The sequence below is a fragment of the Jaculus jaculus genome, chromosome 2, assembly GCF_020740685.1.
Source record: "Jaculus jaculus isolate mJacJac1 chromosome 2, mJacJac1.mat.Y.cur, whole genome shotgun sequence".
Lineage (NCBI taxonomy): Eukaryota > Metazoa > Chordata > Mammalia > Rodentia > Dipodidae > Jaculus > Jaculus jaculus.
In genome coordinates, this window is record NC_059103.1 from 210,499,420 (window position 1) to 210,514,978 (window position 15,559).

Below are 15,559 nucleotides of genomic sequence, written 5' to 3' on the forward strand. Positions count from 1 at the left end.
AGGTCTACCAGAAACGAACGGTGAAGAAAGTAATATTTGGGGGGGGGGTGGAGGAAGTGCGAGACAGACAAGGTATCCTTTTAAAAGGCAGGCACCAGAGGAAAAAAGTACCAATGTGCTGGGCGTGGCTGCATATGCCTTTAATCCCAGCACTCGGGAGGCAGAGCTAGGAGGATCGCCGTGAGTTTGAGGCCACCCTGAGACTACACAGTGAATTCCAGGTCAGCCTGAGCCAGAGTGAGACCCTACCTTGAAAACCAAAAAAAAAAAAAGTAACAATGCCAAACACAGCAATGCCACTTAACCTAGTGCCTACCACATGTGAGGCTTGGGTTGAATGCTCTGGACAGGTATTGAGACAGGGTGCCAGGCCATGCGAAGCTGGCACAGCTGTCAGCTTTGTGACCGCACTGCCTTCATCAGCCCGTCCCTGCTCCCTGGGGTGGCCTCAATTAGAATGGAAGCTGTAGAAGGGCAGGCATTTTTTGTACCTGTTCCTGCTTGATGGCCAGTAGCTAAGCCGTGCCTGGCATGCAGCAAGTGTTCAGTTAATGGATGAGTCACTCCACCCGAGTGACAGAGGACAGCGCACGTGAGAGCTGATTCACCAGGAAAGCAGAGCCCTGAAGAATAATAAACAACGGCAGTGGCTTGTATGTCTGACTCAAGAGCGCTCTTCTGTGTGAAGTGCTGGGCTCCACTGCTGGGTGGGGATGGCTGCTGCCTGTGCTCTGTGGCTGAAGAAACGGGGGCATGCTGGGTGTTGGCTGCGAGTGAAGGGCTCCCCAATTCTTGTCCTTCCTGAGACGTCTGCCAGCCAGGATTTCTTTCATATGCTGTCAAAAAATCTGTAGCAACTGGGCTAGAGAGATGGCTTAGTGGTTAAGGTGCTTGCCCGCAAAGCCAAAGGACCCAGGTTCAATTCCCCAGGACCCACATAAACCACATGCACAAGGTGGCACAGGCATCTGGAGTTCGTTTGCAGTGGCTGGAGACCCTGAGGTGCCCATCCTCTCTCTCTCTCTCCCAAGTAAATAAAACTTTTAAAAATGTTAAAATAAATTTAAAAAAAAAAACTGTAGCAACATCACCACCATCTCACTATCTAGTTCTATCTTTGTCAGCACAATGTTACCTTTACACATTAAAATGCATCCAGAGAGCCGGGCATGGTGGCGCACACCTTTAATCCCAGCATTTAGGAGGCAGAGGTAGGAGGATCGCCGTGAGTTCGAGGCCATCCTGAGATGACAGAGTTAATTCCAGGTCAGCCTAGACCAGAGTGAGACCTTACCTCAAAAAACCAAAAAAATAAAAAGAAAAAAATGCATCCAGAAAGCCAGGCGTGGTGGCGCACGCCTTTAATCCCAGCACTCGGGAGGCAGAGGTAGGAGGATCGCCGTGAGTTCGAGGCCATCCTGAGATGACAGAGTTAATTCCAGGTCAGCCTAGGCCAGAGTGAGACCTTACCTCAAAAAACCAAAAAAATTTAAAAAAAAATGCATCCAGAAAGCCGGGCGTGGTGGTGCACGCCTTTAATCCCAGCACTCGGGAGGCAGAGGTAGGAGCTGAGACCACCTGAGACTCCCTAGTGAATTCCAGGTCAGGCTGGGCCAGAGTGAGACCCCACCTCAAAAAACCAAAAAAAAAAAAAAAAAAATGCATTCAGAAACCACTATTTGATGCAGCCTCAGGAGGTAATAAGCAGTCATCACTGGAACTGTAATGATATTTGCTAGTTTTTCCTGAGGACTGACTAAGATTCTAGGCCCTCTGCCAAATGCCTCTTCGTGGCCTACTTCCTCCTCACAGTGACTACGAGGCTGTGCTCTGGTGCCCCATTTTACAAACAAGGAAACTGAGGTGAGAGACAGACTTGCTCACAAGTGCCCAGATCTATACCCACTCAGTGCCTTGCACGTCCCCATGTGCCTCTTGTAGCTGCCCGGCTTCCCTATGTTTTGTGGGGGTTTTGTGTTTGTTTTTGTTTTTGTGCATGTGTTTTCATATCCTCTCCCTATAGCCCAGTCTCTCTCATGTCAAGCTCTCTCACATCTAGAAGGCAGGGACCATACAGATAGCAACTGCTCCCTTCCTTGAAGAAAAGGCAGTTCTGGAGGGTTACCCCGTTCAAAATAGCCCTAAGGGGCTGGAGAGATGGCTCGGTGGTTAAGGCATTTGCCTGCAAAGCCTAAAAACCTGGGTTTGACTCTCCAGTACCCATGTTAAGCCAGATGCACAAGGTGGCGCATGCATCTGAAGTTCCTTTGCAGTGGCTACAGTCCCAGATACTTCCATTCTCTCCCTCTCTATCTATCCAAAAATAAATAATATTAATTTTAAAAATAGCCCCTAGGTTGTATAGGCATCAGATAGATCTTCAAAACCCCAGCCTCCCCCCGTCCAGCCAGAGCAGAAGGAAACGGTCATGGAACTCGCTCAGTGGTGGAGCACTTGCCTGAACACGCAGTGTCTCTGGGTTCAAACACAAACAAAGCAAGTCAGACTTCCGCAAAGAACAGAAGGGTGAGCAGGGCAAGGTACTGAGCCTGGTAACCCCAGCGCTCCAGAGGTGACACGCAGGAGGATCAGGACTTCAGACCAGACTGGCTGCACGGAAAACGTGGGGCTAGCCTGGGCTACATGAGCCCTGGTCTCAAAAGCAAAACAAAACGGAACACAATAAACAAAAAAGAAAAGTGAGCGAGACCATGAGCTCAGGAATAGAGTGCTTCGCTAGTATGTCTAGATTTAATCCCCGGTATTGAAGAAAGAAAGGAAGGGAGAGAGGGAGGGAAGGAAGGAGTAAGGGAGGGAGTGAAGGAAGGAGGGAGGGAGCAAAAGACAGGAGAGAGGGAGGGAATGAGGGAAAGGAGAGAGGGAAGGAGGGACAGAGGGGAAGGAGGAGGACAGAGAAGGATCTAGGAAGAAGGAAGGAAAGGAAGAAGGCAAGGAGGGAGGAGGAGTCATGGGCTCAAGGGCTCTCTTATGGAGGAGGAGCGCCCTGGAGCTGGGGTAAGAGCCACCAGCGTGTGTCCGCACGGCCAGGGTCTCTCCAGGACCTAAGTATTCCCAGCATGCAGGTGACAGTGACACCCACCGAGAAGGGCTGAGGAGAGCGGGGTGCGGGTGAGCGGGGTGAAAGAGCTTTCTCTCCCGTCTGCTGTAGAGTCAACAGTCTTCAATTTAGGACAGTCCTAACACAGTTTGGTTCTCCAAGCTGAGCAGGATGCGGGGACAGAGCCACTTGCAAACGACCACAAGTTCTGCATGAAGACTGGGCTTTCTACACTCCCCCACCCAAAGCTCTTGCCTGGCCCCCTTTCAGAGACCACAGCCCAGGGCTCTCCCGGCACTGACGCTGTCTTGTCTCGCCCCGCTCCATCGTGGAGGCAAAGGTCAGCAGCTAAGCAAACAGAAGCCTCACACGCTGCTGCTACCTGCGCCTAAACTGAAGCGTTTGGGGAGTGGGGTCACTCAGGCCTTCTGCGCACAGCCAAGGGACACTTGGTATTTTGTTTTGTTTTGGAGGTAAGGTCTCACTCTAGCTCAGGCTGACCTGGAATTCAGTATGTAGTCTCAGGGTGGCCTCAAACTCTTGGTGATCCACCTACCTCTGCCTCCCGAGTGCTGGGATTAAAGGCGTGCGCCACCACGCCTGGCTTTCAAGGAGCACTTTTTGCTTATCCTTCATTTCACCATCATCTGACTTCTGAAAGCGGCTCAGGTAGTCAAACAACATGGGTCCAAATTCCATCGTCCTTGTTGCTACCTACATGACCTCTGGGCTGAGACATCTGACCTCATCTGAAAAATTAAGTTGATAATAATCCTCTCATAGACTTTCTGGGAGATTGAGATAATATACCTTTATTTATTTATTTTTATTATTATTTTTTGCTGGGGCCTGGGGAGATGGTTCAGTGGTTAAAGGTGCTTGTTTGCACAGCCTGCCAAGCCAGGGCTCAATTCCCCAGCCCCCCACAAAAGCCGGACAGCATTCAATTGCTGAGGCAAGAGATCCTGGAACACACTCACGTGCAAATAAATAAGTTTTGTTGTTTTTCTTCCTTTGAGCTATGGTCGTGCGGTGCCACAGGCTAACGAGGAACTCGCTCTTGAGTCCTCGACTGCGCTCACTCACTGTACCCCTTCCACCTTTGCCTCCTATGTGCTGAGATTAAAGACATGCGCCACCACGGGCAGTTCAAGCAATTGTTGTTGTTGTTTTGAGGCAGGGTCTCACTCTAGCCCAGGCTGACCTGGAATTCACTATGGAGTCTCAGGGAGGTCTCACATTCACAGCAATCCTCCTACCTCTGCCTCCCAAGTGCTGGGATTAAAGGCGTGCACCACCACCACGGGCTTAATTTTTTAAAGTATATATTTACTGATTTGCACATGTATGGACATACACATTTTTAAATATTTTATTTATTTATTTAAGAGAGAGAGAATGGAAAATGGAAGAATGGGTGTGCCACGGCCTCTAGCCTCTGCAAACGAACTCCAGATGCATATGCCACCTTGTGCATCTGGCTTTATGTGGCTACCAGGGAATCAAACCCGGTACTTAGGCTTTGCAGGCAAGTACCTTAACCTCTCAGCCATCTCTCTGTATGTACACACTTGCTTTTGCAAACGAACATCAGACACTTGTGCAATCTTGTCTCTGGCTATAAATGGGTGCTAGGGAATTAAGCCCAGGGCTGGCAAGCTTTGTAAGCAAGTACCTTTAACTGTTAAGCCACCTTCCCATTCCTGAGATAATGTATCTTTAATTGGAGCTGGGACTGGGGAAATGGGCCAGTGGTTACAGGTGTTTGTTTGTAAAGCCTGTTGACTCAACTTCAATTCTCCAGTGCCCCCATAAAGCCAGACACATACAAAGTGGCACGTGTGTCTGGAGTTCATTTGTCTGCAGTGGCAAGAAGTTCTTTAGGGTTCATTCTCGCCCTCCTCCCCCTTCACTGTCTGTCTCAAATAAATACATAAAAATATGTTTAGGGGCTGGAGAGATGGCTTAGCGGTTAAGCGCTTACCTGTGAAGCCTAAGGACCCCGGTTCGAGGCTCGCTTCCCCAGGTCCCACGTTAGCCAGATGCACAAGGGGGCTCATGCATCTGGAGTTCATTTGCAGAGGCTGGAAGCCCTGGCGCGCCCATTCTCTCTCTCTCCCTCTATCTGTCTTTCTCTCTATGTCTGTCACTCTCAAATAAATAAATTTTAAAAAATTTAAAAAAAAATATATGTTTAGCCAGGTGTGATGGAGCACACCTCTAATCCCAGCACTGGCAAGGCAGAGGTAGGAGAAGTAGTCCAATCAGCCAGCTTGCCCAGAGGATGTGATCACCACTTCCAGTGAGATGACCGGCAGGTCTCCACACCTACCCATCATTTACAGGGGCGCTGGGGATATGAACCCCGGCCCTCCTGCCTGCACGACAACTGCTTTATCCGCTGAGCCATCTCCCTAGCCCGACAAACACTAATGCTATTCCAGATGGTTGCTCTGCTCCCCTCTTGAGTCAGCGCACAGCTCAGTGCCCACACAGTACTGTAACCCCAGCACAAGCCATCCGGATATGCAGGGAGAGTGGCTGGTCTCTCAGTGACATCATAAACTGCAAGAATAAAGGAGGTCACATGGACAATATCATGCCTGCAACCAACTAGGATAGGAAATACAAAACAAACAGCCAGAGTACCCAGAAGGACCACGTGGCATCCAACACCCAATGAGGCACAGCCTCAGCCACCGCCCTAAAGAACAGAGCCCAGCAACCACCAAAGGCCCACAGTGCATCCTGAGAAAGGTCACCTTGCCCTTGATGCAAGCCAATTCAGCCCCGCTCGTACAACGCAGAAGGAAGGAGGGGTGTCTGTGGTCCAGGATTCTCCACGGGTGAGTGGTCCGAGGACAGCATCCAGTTTGGACAAGCACAGAGTCCTGGGCACCACAAGCGCAGGCTCTGGGAGGCAGCCAGTCTGCCTGTTTGGCAAGGAAACAACAAGCCTGGGGTAGGGAGACGGCCCGGTGGGTAAAGTGCCCGTTGCACAAGAGTGAGGGCCTGAGCACACCCCGCATGCCCTGCACCACGTGACAGCAGGCAGAACGGAAGGTGCCTGGAATCATAGCACCAAAGAGAGGCAGAGACAGGAGAACCCTAGCAATTTATGCCTGGCTTTCTAGCCAAATGGTAAGCAAGAGAGCTTGTCTCAAAAGAAATAATGTGGAGCGGGCTGGAGAGATGGCTTAGCGGTTAAGTGCTTGCTTGTGAAGCCTAAGGACCCCGGTTTGAGGCTCGGTTCCCCAGGTCCCACGTTAGCCAGATGCACAAGGGGGCGCACGCGTCTGGAAATTCGTTTGCAGAGGCTGGAAGCCCTGGCGCGCCCATTCTCTCTCTCTCCCTCTGTCTTTCTCTTTGTGTCTGTCGCTCTCAAATAAATAAATAAATAAAAATTAAAAAAAAATAACAACAACAACGAAATAATGTGGAGAGGGAAGACAATTGACATCAACTTCTGGCCTCCACCCAAACATCTACACATATGCGCACACACACAAACAAAAGCATGCATATACACACACACATATACCATGCATACATACATTAAAAACTGTAGACCAAGGATTAAAAATCAATGATTGTGATAAGAATCCTCCAGGTTTTTGCACTAGACAGACACATCAGAACTGAGAAAAAAGAACTCCAAAAAGCTCCAGCCACAAAAACATATCAGGATGAGTCAGGGGTGGTTGTTCAAAGTAATCAGAAAAAGCAATGGTTTGATTTTACTCTGCAGAAGCTGGTCTTTGCAAAATTCTGTGCACAAGGAAGGCAAAGCAAGAAGCAGCCATCCTTAACCAAGAGCAACAAAGAGGCAGCCAGTGGGGTCCAGCTTGACAGGGACAGCCCACCCGGTGCGCATCAATCTTTCCATCACCAGACCACCCATCCGTCACTGGATCTCATGCCAACACCTCGAACCATGAAGCACAGCCTCACCTCTAAGGTGCTACGCATTCCCAACCTTGGAGACCAGGCCACGAGGTTTTTCCCCAGTAAGGTATTCCACTCGTCCTTCCTCTTTCATGAAGGTTTTCCTCCCAATAAATCTTTCCGAAAGTTCTTTCCAGGCTTCCAAGGATGGATGCAACCCCTTCTCGGCTGGCTAGAGCTTTAGAAAGACAAGCTATGACCACAGGACCGTGGCAAGTGAACAAGCCCCAACTTGTCAGTGCCCATATGCAAAACAGACCTGCAACATCCTACCATGCACAGCACAGCCCAGCAGACACAGCGCGTGGCCTCAGCCCCTCCCCAACACACACACACACACACACACTTCTCCAAGGCTTCTTCTGAGTCAAATGACAATGGCCTCTGGAAAACACAAGAACAGAAAAGAAACACTGTAACCTCACCCTCTTGTCCCTCCACCCTCCCAAATGATTTGTCTCCTTCTCTAATCTAGAATAGCCTCAAGTCCCTCAAGTCGGGAGCTCAAATGAGAAGAACATTCCTTTGCTGCATATTCTCCATGTGCCTGCGTATGGGCACATGCTCCCTCGTGGCTGTGTTTCCTGTAATTCTCACTGCTGCGCGCACACACACACCACAGACACCAGCATAGCAGAGGACAGGCGCCAATCGAATTAAATCAACAAGCCATCTAAAAAGGACTGCCACCACGAGGTATGTGGAGGACACTCGGCAAACACAGAAATGCGATACAAAAGCAGAGAAAGTTTCATAACACGGAGTTACTGAGTTGGGGCGAATCACCTTCACTGAGCGCTCAAGGGGGAGTCTGGAGGAAGGGCTGGTCAAAGGATGGAGAGGCGTCCAGTTTCTCAGCGGGGCCTCCCCACCACATCCACGGCCCCAAGTCTGCGCTGACTGCAGAGGGCTGCTTCTAGAGAATAGGGAGCAGGCATTCGCTCCAGGGCATAAATCCAGAAATTAACCTCTGGGCACGGGCCATTCCGTGTCACCGCTCCCCTCCCCCCACCCCTCCCAGCTGCCCAAACTCGCTTGCCAGTCCCGGGGGTGGTGATGAGGACAAGTCGCGAACTGAAAGGCACACGGCAGCACCCCAAAGCCCCTTTCCTCCACCCAGCCCCTCTCTCTTCGCGCATCCCCAACGCTCCGGAGTTCCCAGAAACGCGGAGGCTGAAATTGGAACTTACGGGAGAGGGTCGGTTCCAGCCGCGTCTCCCAGGTCCCCGAGCCGTCCACATCCTTGGCGCGCGGAGGTGCACTCGGGGGCCCTGCGGGTCCGGGGTCGGGGCGTGGCGCGCGGTCCCATCCCGGCCCGCCGCTGCAGGCCGCCGCGCGCGCTCGCCCCGCGGGCCCATGTGCTCGGCGGCCGCACGCGCTGGGCCCGGCGGAGCGCGCGGGTCGGGCGGGCGGCCCGTGACGTCACGGCGGCGGGAGGGGAGGCGCGCGCCAGCCGGCCCGCCGCGTGCGTCCTCGGGCCGGCGTGCCCGGCAGTCCCCGGGCCACGGGCACGCCCCCCACTTTTGCTCGCTGCCACGCGGGGCAACGATGGACACCCAAGCGGGGAGGGCCGCGGCGCAGACGCAGCCTAGGGCCCAGATGGCTCTGGGGAAACACGCGCTCCACCCTAGGCTGGGGGTGATGGGGGTGATGGAGGGTGGGCGGGATGGGGAGGGTCCTGGCTACACTCACAGCCAGGTCCCCCTGAGCCGCAAAGGGCATGCTGTGGTGATGCCAGCTTGCTTCCCGTAGGCCCCTCTTAACGCCAGCCTCCCCACCCGCCCCTCCACCCCGAGCATCCGGCAGGCTTAGAAGGCTTCCACTTTCCAGATGGGGAAGGTGAATTCTGTCATCTTAGAAAAAATCTGGATGCTCCAAGATGAGCGCTGCAGTCTTGGCAGTATACCCCGGGCTCCGCTTCGCTCTGTAACGTATGCTCCTCCCTGGGTACCGCTTAGCATCCTTGGGCATGGCGAGAGGGCCTCACGCACTTTCTGAAACCCTCCTTGGACTTCTGTTATCCCCTGGGGTTAGGTTGCAAACCTTTTGTAGGGGCCACCTGTCTGCCTAGCATCCCTCCTCCGGGCAGAGCAGGCCGACATCAGTCCCTGCAATGGGCAAAGGCAGGAGGCTGGCCTCTGCGTAGCACTCAGGACCGTGCTTCTGCTGCGAAGTCAGGCAGCGGACAGGTGCGCGGAGCTCCCCGGGTTCTGCAACCCTCCCTGAGCATCGATGGTGCCGGGCATCTGGCTAAGGCGGGGGAGGGGGAGTGAAAGACGAGCTAGTCGCAAACGCCAGAAGGAAATAGGAGTCCAGTGAAAAGTGGGACGCACAAATTGATTTCATGGTTATGGCAAGGAAGGCGGGCAACCTCGCCTCCCCGCCCAGTACACCACACCCCACATCATTTCAACCCACCCAGGGAGTCTTTGTCTCCTCCCTCCTCCTATGTTGCGTTCAGTTTCTTCCTGTGGCTTCTTGGAGACACGAACAGGTGTCAAAAGGAAAACTCTCTTTAGCTGAAGCTCCTGTGCGGCTTCTGGAGCCTTGGTAATTAATCAGGATGCGTTCGCTGTGTTTCGACCTTAAGAGCTTCGGGACACGTCTGTAGGCGAAAGAAGGCATCCGCCTTTGAAGACGTGGAGAGCTACATACATGGTGGTTACAAAAGCTCTCCGTGTCTGCCGGAGGTGCTGCAGAATGATGAGGGCTTAGTCCTTTCATAGCTTAACCCTTTACCCTGTAGCCCTTTGCTACGGCTTAGGAACGCCTCTCCAGCTCCTGCCAAGGTCTTTGGACCCAGGGGTCTAGCTTCCAGTGTCAACCTCAGGGGCTGCACGTCCTGCAGAGACTGCCGGGTCCTTCTGATTAGTCAGGTGTACTAACGACACCTTCGCTGGGGCTTATTCAGTTTTGACCTTGACTCAGCTTGACCTTCCATGGTCTGAGGTCAGTGGTTTGAATCTTAGATTCATTCTTGTCCCTTCTCCTTTGTAAAGTTCTTTTTATGGAGTTTTTCAATTTGTCCAGTAAAAGTTCACAGAAGAAAATATCAGAATATCGCTATTGTTCAGGCAAACATTTTGATGTATCGCGCTTTTTTTAATCATTATTATTAGTTGTGTTCATACGCAGTGTGTAAACAGCCATGCTAGAACCATGGTTAGCCTCCTCCCTGTCCTCCCTGCTCTGAAGGGACCTCCTTGCTGGGGACTGTGGGTCATGCATTGTGGGAACAGCCATCCCTTATGCGGAAGAGGCAGTGTTTCCCTGTATAATGTCCCAACATGTGGCTCTAACAATCTCTCTGCCCCCTCTTCTCCGAATCTCCCTGAGCCTTGTTGGGTTCATTTTAGGTCTACTTCAGTGATGAGGTTTTAGGAGCCTCTGTGTCTCTGGATTTCTGGTTTGGTAGGAGTTGAGTGTTCTCTGGGTCTATCTCCTCCACCCTTAGGCTGGTACCAGGTTCACCAAGAATCTGCATCCAATTTTTAAAGTCACTTTTATTCCAAAAATAATATGATACAAGCCAGGTGTGGTGGCGCATGCCTTTAATCCCAGAATTTGGGAGGCAGAGGTAGGAGGATCTCTGTGAGTTTGAGGCCACCCTGAGAGTAGATAGTGAATTCCAGGTCAGCCTGGGCTAGAGTGAGACCCTACCTCGAAAAACAACGAAGAAATAAATAAATAATGCAATATATATATGCAGTAAAGAAAGTGCTTTAATGGTGCAGAAAAATACTATTAATAAACCTAAACATCCATTTAGGCATAGATAGAAGATGATAGATAAATGAATACACTCAAGGTTGAGATTGATTTAAAAAACTAATTCATTTCACAACATCAATAACTCATAGTTACTATTTTTAAGCATAGAGTTTTGTTGTTGTTGTTGTTATTTGTTTTTAAGATAGGGCCCATGAGGCTCAGGCTGGCCTTGAATGGTATGTAGCCAACAATGAACTCCTGCTCCTCCAGTCTCCACCTCCCAGCGAATTACAAGTATGTGCCACCATACTTGGTGCATATCCCCCCCCCCCGTGTGTGTGTGTGTGTGTGTGTGTGTGTGTGTGTGTGTGTGATGTTAACCTGGGACCTCATCCTCATACATGCTAAGTAACAGCTCTGCCACTTATTTTCTCATTATAGAAGTAAAGTAGGCTAGGCCAGGCATGGTGGCATGATCCTTTAATCCCATCACTCAGGAGGCAGAGGTAGAAGGATTGCCATGAATTCAAGGCCACCTGAGACTACTCAGTGTACAGCCTAAGCTAGAGTGAGACCTTACCTCCAAAAAAAAAAAGTAGAAGAAGTAGGCTAACATGAAGCTAAAGGAGTGGCTAATTTATATATCTTGTCAGTACATAGGAGACATTGTTTCCTAAGTAATCCTCCAAAGATTCAGAAATGCGACGACACTCTGCTATGATGTCAGCACAGACCTTCCACCTCATTCCCTCCCGTATTTGTCAGTTGCGTTACAGTCTGCCTGTTGCCACTCTCCACTCCATAAGTGTAACTCCTATGGTTATTTATCACTGAACCTATCATTAACGTGTCAGACCTCCCATTCTCTACAACCGCTTCTCTAACTGAAGCCTCCAATTCCTTCAGCAAATCTGATTACACTCTTTATGTACTGAGATAGCAAATCCAGTTCAGGAACTAGGGAACTGTTGAGCCAGAAGGGAATTGATGCCAGAGAATCTAACCCATGAGAGGAAGCCAGACCAGAGAGACTCCAGGAAGAGTCAGCGGGAGGGTAAAGGCCTAGAGAGACATGAAAACAAGGTAGTCAATCATTCAACAAAGACTCATCGAGTGAGAACTGCCAATTGTTACAGGAAAAATTTCCTACTGGGCCAAGAACCACATGTTTTGAGGTGATCATTGTGCCCTTAGAACCAGCTCTATAAATTTGATTGAAACCTATGAGTGAGTGCATAGCTCTTGGAGAAGGTTGAGAAGGCTTATATCCAGGGAAAAAGTATTCTAAGAGGCATTTACTTGTCAAAGGCTGAAAAGAGAGAATGTGCCTGAGCTGAAATATAGATACTGAGGATTTGCTAGTTTGGCAAAGAAGAGAATGAAGGCGTTTGAAGAAAGGAGCAACAAACATAAACACATGGAGCATGAGATACCAAGAGAGCCTAGACACACAGGCAGTGTGAGGTACTAGGAGCACCTAGAAATGCGGGCAGCCAGAAAGCCAAGCGCCACACGTTCTCCCTCATATGTGGATCCTAGCTACAGATGACTGGGCTTCTGCGTGAGAATGAAAATACTTAGTAGCAGAGGCCAGTAAGTTGAAAAGGAGACATAAAGGGTAGAGAAAGGAAGGGAGGAGGGTACTTAATAGGTTGATATTGTATATATGTAATTACAATGATTGTAATGGGGAGGTAATATGGTGGAGAATGGAATTTCAAATGGGAAAGTGTGGGGGTGGGGAGGGAGGGAATTACCATGGGATATATTTTATAATCATGGAAAATGTTAAGAAAAATTTAAAAATAAATAAATAAATAATAAATAAAAATAAAAAAAAAGAAAGAAATGCGGGCAGTGTGAGGCACTAGGAGAGTTTTGGATGGCTGGAGTATGAACTAATTATGAAGGATTAGGATAGAGTGAACCAGATGCTGAGAGGCCTTCCTTCCACACTTAACAATTTCACCTTTGTTTTGAAGGAGGAAGCTCCTAAAGATCTGGAAGCTGGACCAAGATGCTATGGTCATTAGAAATATTGCCCTAATGGGATACCTTCCAGTGAGTTGTTGGTCAGGGAGGTCCCTGATGGCCCCAAAACATTATAGGCCATTGCCAAGGCCCTTGGTTTCCCACCAGGAATAGATGGTAAGACCCTATTGCTGAAGACTCCACATACTTGGGCTGCAAGGCCCCTGAGAAATCCTGCTGGAACTGAGTTGATAGCCTCCTCCATGTAGATCAGCTGACAGAAAGCTGGAAGAAGCCATTCTGCATGTAGTTCAATGGGAGAGAGAGAAATCACCAGTGAAGATACTCAACAGTGGACTCTGCAAGCCTTATATATATATATATTTTTTTGTTTTGTTTTGTTTTTTGTTTTTTTTCAAGGTATGGTCTCACTCTGGTCCAGGCTGACCTGGAATTAACTCTGTAGTCTCAGGGTGGCCTTGAACTCATGGCGATCCTCCTACCAATGCCTCCCGAGTGCTGGAATTAAAGGCTTGAGCCACCACGCCCGGCTAAGCCTTATATTTTGTCATCCAGGCCAAATTAGCCAGTAGGTGCAATAGTGGCACGTCTGTCATGGTGGAAACCAGCTCCATGGAAGGAAATACATTCCTGATACTGAAAACCTAAAACAGGAATAGTCATGAGCCGTAGGGGTGTAATATCTGCTGCTGTCTGGCTAAATGTATATACTATGTTTATCAAACTGTCCAGTAAGCACTTCTCTTAATGTTCATACCCTTATATTAATGCTACTTTCACTTTTGGTTGAGAATCTTCTCTTTTCAGATGGCAGTGACCTTGGACGACTCAAAAGGCATCATGGTGCTGGAAAGAAATGACAGGAGTGCTCAGTACTGCAATATCTCTATCACACCTTCCAAGGCTCAGGGTCTAATGCAGAAGAGGTGGTGGAAAGAATGCAAGAGCCAAAGGAAGGAAGGGTGGGACTCCTTACAACATGCTCCCACAGACACAAAATGGCCTGGATATCCATGACCTCACAGTGCCTGACGCTACCTACACAAGACCATCATAAAAGTAGGAAAAGATCATGACATCAAAATAAAAGCAAGACTGGGCTGGAGAGATGGCTTAGCAGTTAAGCATTTACCTGTGAAGGCTAAGGACCCCGGTTCGAGGCTCGTTTCCCCAAAACTCATGTTAACCAGACGCACAAGGGGGCGCACGCTCCTGGAGTTGTTTTGCAGTAGCTGGAGTCCCTGGCGCACCCATTCTCTCTCTGTCTTTCTATCTTCCTCTTTCTCTCTCTGTCTGTCACTTTCAAATAAATAAAAATAAACAAACAAAAAAAGCGAGAGTGATTGCAATGGGGAGGGGATATGATGGAAAATGGAGTTTCAAAGAGGAAAGTTGGGGGAGGAAGGGTATTATGGGATTTTTTTATAATCATAGAAGTTGTTAATAAAAATTTTTAAAAATAAATAAATAAATAAGAAAAAAAAAAAGAAATATCACCCTGGTTTTCATACAGGGAATGCTTCTCAGTGGGACCTGGCCAGAAGAAAGTATCCACTCAGGAGGTGGAGATAGACCTGGTAATCCGAGCCTGGACTGAGTGGTGACCTTAGGAACACAAAGACAGGCTTGGGTGTAGAGACAACCCAGGAGAACAAACTCACCAGATGCACAGGCCTGAGGGAAAAGAAGAAGAAGCAGGGATGGTGGCAGGTTTTCAGTTTCAGCAACTAAGGGTTTGTTACTGGCCATTTGGATGGGAAACAAAAAGAGAAGACATAGGTATGAGTAGCGAGTATGAGCCCTTGACAGTGGACTATCTGAGGTCAATAGGCAAGTGGCTGTGGTGCTCTTAATACATGGAAGGAATATCTGTTGAAGGTGTTTGTGTGTGTGTGTGTGTGTGTGTGTGCGCACGTGTGCACGCGCTTGTGTGTGTAGTCTTTCTTTTTTAGATGGGGTCTCATTATAGACCCCAGGCTTGCCCAGAACTCTCCAATTCCAATACAAGGCACCTTGCTACCATCCTGTTTAGCTTGCAAGATCAGACAAGGTCAGGTATGTTCAAAGTTGCATGTACCTTCTCATCGTTGGGACAAAACACCCAGCCAGTAGCAGCATGTTGAGAAAACGGTTTGTCTCAGGTTTACAATTTTGAGAGGAAATTTCATGATGGTAGGGGAAAGCACAGCACACGCAGAGGCTAGCCATCACATCTTGCCACAGCAGCCAGGAGAAAGCAAGAGTGATCTGGCTCTTACAACACCCCAAGACCCACCCCAAGCAACACACTTTCTCCAGCAAGTCTCTACGTTCCAAATGGCCACCAGCTGAGGATTGATCCTGAGGCTGATCACAAACCCATGAGGCTACGGGTGACATTTCTCATTGAAATACCACACTTGACAAAAAAGTGGTTTGATCTTCCTGCTTCAGCTTCCAGAGTGCTGGGATTACAGGCATGAACCACACACCAAGCAAAATGGATATTTAATAGTCCTCAACATATAAAATAGTGGGTAAGGCATTGGGCAGACATGGTCAAGGACCAAAACTGAAAAATGGCCAGGCATGCTAGTGCATGCCTTTAATCCCAGCACCTGGGAGGCAGAGGTAGGAGGATCAGCATGATTCTGAGGCCACCCTGAGACTACATAGTGAGTTCCAGGTCAGCCTGAGCTAGAGTGAGATCCTACCTCAGAAAACAAAACAAACAAACAAAAACTCTGAGAAATGAACATTTTTGAGACTGAAAGAGACAGAGGTAGTTTCAAAGTGAGGAAATTTAGTCTTCTACACTGTGAGATTTTGCATGCTTTGTGAACCACATGGCATCTTATTGTCTCATCTCATTAG

General features: G+C 49.3%; 1 long non-coding RNA gene across 1 annotated transcript in view; it reads right to left on the reverse strand.

Annotated features, from left to right (window-relative positions):
* LOC123458594 overlaps nt 1–8,306 on the reverse strand; it is a 230,074-nt gene extending 221,768 nt beyond the window's left edge. The window contains exon 1 of the long non-coding RNA XR_006635729.1: nt 8,194–8,306. This is a non-coding gene — a long non-coding RNA (uncharacterized LOC123458594). The remainder of the gene's footprint in view (nt 1–8,193) is intronic.
* Between the last annotated feature and the right edge of the window lie 7,253 nt (nt 8,307–15,559).